Here is a 6000-nt window from a genome sequence, read left to right as displayed (position 1 = left end):
GCACACAGAGAGAAATGAAGGAATGATATTCCTTAAAAGGACAAAATAGGATTGCACAAAAACAGGAAGAGAGATAAAAAGAGAAAATCAAGTAGAAACTTTGGAAGTCAAAAATATAGTCATCGAAATAAAAAGAAAGCCAACTTCAATGAATGGGATAGCTCTAGCCTGGACACAGCCAGGGAAAGAATTAGAGAATTGTAGGCTAGTGCTGAGGGATTCACACCAGTATAGAAACAAACTTTGAAAGAGCAGTTAGTAGGCATGAAGGTTGGCATTGAGGGGCTCCAGCCTAAGTCTAACAGAAGCTCCAAACAGATAATGGTGAGGAGGCAATCATTGAGAGATAATAGCTGAGAATTTTTCAGAAAGGAAAAGAGGTATGAGTTTCAGGGAGAAAGGGCAGGCCAAGGACTAAGCAAAATAAGTAAAACAAGTCTATACCTAGACACTTTGTGGGGAATTCACAGACCATCAAAGATAAGGAAAAAAACCTCATGGGCTACAGCAGAAAAGAGACCCATTCTATACAAAGAACAAGTTCACAATATGAGACAGAGCCATGCCCAGAGGATGACTGCTATGACCTGACGACGGGGAAGTGTCTTGTTGCAGCTTCTCCGGTAAGCCGCCTCTAAAGATGGCCAAAGACATGGTTTTTCCTAGGTTTGAGGTGCACTACTTCAGGGTTCCTGCTTACCTCCTACTCGTTCTCTGGCCCTCATTGTGACCATGCTTGACTCTCCCATCCTGTGCTGGGACAACCATTTTCCTTTCCTCATTGCTGCTACTGCAGAGTGAGGGGGGCTGGGGCCTGGAGGAGATCCTCTCAGTGCACCACTGAGTCTTGCTTTGGAGGAGAGGATCAGGAGAACCAGCCCTTTACAAGATGAGTACTGTCACCACCAAACTTGATATCGGAGGGTAAAGGAGTGCTTGCCTTGGAAGGTGAAGGGGGCTCCCCACACACTCGGGTGTCACATGCATCTAGCTTAGAATGTCTGCCTTGCGACTTCCAGACTGCATGCCTTTGGTTAGCAAGTCACTTCCAAGCCCCAGTGTTCTCATTTACAAAAGAGGGACAATAACTTTACCCGATAGAATGGTTATACAGAAAAAAAGGGGAGCCTAGAAATTAATGGAAACGTGCTGTGTAAGCTGTTATGTGATGGACTATTATGACTGCCTCTTCCTGTCTCCAGCTCACCTGGAATCCAGTTCCTTCCCCTGAGTGATTTCAGTTAGTCCCCACAACCCCATGACATGGGTGATATTATCCCATATGTATAGAGGAGGACACTGAGGCTCAGCAAGGTAGTTCTTCCTCTCTGAGGTATTAAGTGGAAGAACCAGGACTTAAACCCGGATCTGTCTCACTCCAGGTCTGTTCTTTACTGCTGGTCCTGGCTTTTCCCTGACCTCAGACCTCTACGGTACATGGAGGGAGGGAAGGAGGGAGGGAGGGAGGGAGGGAAAACCTGCTGCATTGGAGTCTCCACTCTTTAGGGAGACTGAAGAGGCAGGGTCCAGCTCCCAGGCTGAGGTTTGGGGACAGCTGCAGAGCAAAGAAGATGGGAGATTGGGATGGGGGAAGGTAGACAGCACAGGGGAGAGAGTTTCTAACTGCACCCCAGTCAGGGACCACACAAAGCAATTGGCCTGCCTTGCCAATCTCAGTTTAAACCCAGCTCCACCCCATAATGCTTGTATGATCCATGGCAAGTCATTTAGCCTCTCTATGCCTCAGTCTCCTCATCTTTCTATGAGGTAGTAATCTCTATCTCCCAAAGTTGTGGGAAGGATGACATGAGGAGGCATATGTAAAGCACTCAGAACTGCGTTCATAAAGGGTGGCCTCTCTGCACCCATCACTGTCCCAGTCCTCAACTCTGGGCTCTGTCCTGGCTCCTGACCCCAGAAGCATCTCCCTTGCTCCTAGTTCTGCCATGCCTTCTTTCTTTGCCTCACATTCTCAGGGAGACACAAGTCCAGATGCCCTGGTTGTTTGGAAAGATGGCAGTGTCTATGGCTGGGCCCACGTTCGATAAGTGAGAGTGAATTATTGGTTCATTCTTGTATTCACTCATTTACTCCAATATTTATTGATCACTGACTAAGTGTCAGGCACTGGTGATAGAGCAGCAGACCAGACAGACAAGGCTTTGTGTTCACAGAGCTCACATTCCAGAGAAGATGAAGCCTACCTCTTCTGTAGAGGCCTTAGACACAATCCTACCCCAGGTTGGCTTCCATGTTAGACATCACTTTCAACTGCCTCTGAGCTGCCTGGCCCTTATGACCCAGAAGAGAACCCAAGAGATCATCTCATCTACCCTCTGTTTCTAGACAAACGTTCCAGCCCAGATGGCTAAAACCTGCTTCTGTCTATAAAACATGGGCTCTGGAGTCCAAAGACCTAGGATCAAAGTACAACTCTGCTGCTCATTAGCTTTGTGACCTTGGGCAAGTTCTGTAACCACTCTGAGACTTTGTTTTCTCATCTATGAAAGGGGCATTAGAACAGTGCTGTTTTCATAGGGTCATTGTGTGAATGGAATAAGTTAGATAACACACGTAACGTGCTAGAAACAGTGCCTGGCATATGGTATGTGCTTAATGCAGATAAAATGGTGCTATTATTATTATTATTACTACTGTTGTTATTAATATTACCTGACCTAGGGTGTCATAGGCCTTTGGTTCTGTGTCCAGCCTCAGTTTCAGAAGATATGCTTATTCCTGTCCCTGTGGCCAGGCCAAAATTCATGGGGAAACCTCCCAGGAGGCCCTCTGACCATGGCCCTGTTGGGGGCAGTCTGGAGGTTCGGACTCTGTCTCGGGTGTCCTCACAGTACACTGTAGAGAGAGCAAGTGCACTCACTCACCTCCCTCAGGCTTTGCTCCAGTGCTCCCTTGTTAAGGAGGCCTCCCCTGATGACACCATCTAAAATCACAAACCCTAGCACCCTCATTCCCCCTCCACTACTTTCTTCTTTTCCATAACCCTTGCCACCATCTTTCATGCTACATATTTTACTTGCATATTCTTTTTAAAATTGTGGTCTGACTCTTCCCTCTAAAATGTAAGCAGGAAGAAACTATCAAGTCTGTAGGGCCAAGCAGGCTAAAGGCTAAGAGATAAGCCAGATGCCCTGGCTTGTTAGTTACCAACTACAAGACAGTCTCTGCCTGAACCTAAACCTCAGCTTTTCCATCGGAATCATGAGGTGGGTGGAACTGGGGTTCAAAGGGCCTCCTCAGCTCTGACTTAGAACGGTCTGTACTTTTGTGTCAGTTCTCATGGCAGACTGGGCAGGACCTGGCCTTACAGACCAGTCTGTTGTAGGAAGCTGTGCCACAGGCAGTGTGTCAGGGCTATAAGCAGAATTCCTCTGCCCACTCAACCTGGCTTTCCTCCACCCTTGACCTTTGTTGGAAAGGCCCTGGGTTTGGGAGCAGGGTGGTCTGGCTCCCCTCTTCAGTGGGGCAGGAGGATTCAACCTCATCTCCATATCCTGGCAGGTGCAGCCTCAGCCTAGTGCCCTCCTCCCCTCTGACAACATTGCCACACGATGTGGCCAGCTATTTGCTCCCCTTAAAGGCTACTCGGCTGGACATGATGCTAGCACATGTTCTGTTGAGCTGCCTTCTCTCTCAAAGGCTGCCTTGTGGTTTGCAAATGGGGTGAAACAACCCCATAGGACAGTTTGCTGATTCAGAGACTGCTGGCCCCTGGGTGCAAATCCTGCTTGGAATTTCATCTTTCATCCTGATTGTGGGTGTAAGATATCTGCTAAGGCCCAGCATGAGAAAAGCCAGGACATGACATTTAGCACCTAGCCTCTTTCTCTACCCCACTGCCTTGCCAAGAAAAAGGCTGCCTCTGGAGAAGGCAGCTGTCTCCATCCTAACATGGGCCCTGCCATTTATGTATTTGACAATATGTATTTATTGGGTGACTACTATGTGCCAAGTACTGCTTCAGGGGCTGGGGACACTGTAATAAGCAAACATAGACACAATCTCTGCTGTCTCGCTCCGCTTACATTCTAGAGGCAGAGGCTGGCATTTAATACGGGGGCCTGAGGCATATTACAAAAACCTGAGCGGGAGACTCAAAGTTTGACATATATGGTGATGGAAGCTATAAGCATAGATGAGATGGCTCAAAAGGGAGTGTATAGAATGAGAGGTGAAGGGGTTTGGGATAAAACCTGAGGAATCCCAACATCTCGGGGTAGGCAGAGGAAGAGAAAGTAGAGAGGAAGCCACCATGGGTAAAGGGATCCCAGGGCATCAAGCCAAGACAAGAGAGGATTTTCAGGAGGAAGAAATGATCAGCCATTAAATGAGTCATATCAAGAAAGGAGAAGCCCAAGTAAAGTCCACAGGCTGAGTGTTTAGAGAGCAGTGTTGTTGAGTAGCACACATGGAAGGCAACCCATTACAGGCTCCAGAGCAAAGACAGTGAATGCAAGAAAGAGGAAAGCAACATTTCTTGAGCACCTACTATGTGTCAGGTTCTCTGCTGGGGCCCTTATATGCCTCATCCTTTCATTCATTTGGTCAACAATTTTCTAGATGCAGGGCCTTTATGTAAAGCAAAGATAGGTAAGGCCTCTGCCCTCATGGACCTCATAGTCCACATGGGAACAGGAGCCAGACATTTATCAAAGTATCCCCCAAATGAATGTGAACTTACAACTGGGACTAGGGTTATGTAGGAGAAGCATGCGGTGCTAATGAGATCCTTTAATTTGGGGCTTTGACCTAGCAGGGAGCTCAGGGAAGGCTTCCTAAGGAGTGGACAAAGAAGCTGAGATCTGAAGGACACATAGAAAGGAACCTGGTGACTGGAGCAGAGTGGAGTGTTTTATGCAGAAGGAACAACATATGGGCCAGGCTCGGTGGCTCACGCCTGTAATCCCAGCACTTTGGGAGGCCAAGGCGGGTGGATCACGAGGTCAGGAGATCGAGACCATCCTGGCTAACATGGTGAAACCCTGTCTCTACTAAAAATAGAAAAAATTAGCCAGGCGTGGTGGCGGGCACCTGTAGTCCCAGCTACTCGGGAGGCTGAGGCAGGAGAATGGCGTGAACCTGGGAGGTGGAGCTTGCAGTGAGCCAAGATCACGCCACTGCACTCCAGCCTGGGCAACAGAGCAAGACTCCGTCTAAAAAAAAGAAGGAACAACATAAGCAAAGAACTAAAAGGTGGCCACTGGGAGTGGAGTGGAGAAGGAGGGGGCAGAGGGGGTCAGGGGAGCAGGGAGAGGTGGGTGAGGCAGGGCCAGTCTCAATGAGGCTTCACAGGCCATAAGGAGGAGTTTTGTCTTTACCCTGAAACCACAAGAAAGCTGCAGCAGGTCGTTAAGCAAGGCAAGGATATGATCAAAGTCATGTTTTGAAAATACCAGTCCAGCCACTACGTGAAGATAGAGCAAGAAATGATTTGGGCAGAGTATTTAGGAAGCTATTCCGCTGAGTCCAGGAAAGGATGGTGGTAGCTTGCGCTGGAGTGGCGACAAAGGAGACTGAAACAAGTGGATGGGTTGAAAAGATGTTTGGAGATTGCTTAGAATAGCAGATTACCTATAACTGGCACTTGTAAATAAGGGAATGGTAAAAGAAATGTTGTTAGGTCCACCCAGTAGAATACTATTTGTAAAAACAGAGCAAAATATTTCTAATACTGAACAGAAAGATTGACAAAATATATTTTTAGGTGAAAAATGCAAGGTACAGAACAGCATGTATAGTATTGCATTTTGTGGAAGAAAGGAAGCAATATCTATTGTTTGTCTTTCCACAAAGATGCACTGGAAGGAAACCTACCCCCCAAATAAAGGTGGTTTATCTGTGTGTGTTTTAGGGGGAGTGCTGAAGTTGATGGAGTTGGGTGAGACTCCTTACTAAATCTCGTTTTATATTTATTTTGATTTTTCAATGTATTTCCTGTTTAGAAGTAAATAATCTTGAAAGCCAAAGCAACTTAGGAAG

The sequence above is a fragment of the Pongo abelii genome, chromosome X (genome assembly GCF_028885655.2).
Source record: "Pongo abelii isolate AG06213 chromosome X, NHGRI_mPonAbe1-v2.0_pri, whole genome shotgun sequence".
Lineage (NCBI taxonomy): Eukaryota > Metazoa > Chordata > Mammalia > Primates > Hominidae > Pongo > Pongo abelii.
Note: the sequence above shows the minus strand (reverse complement) of the source record.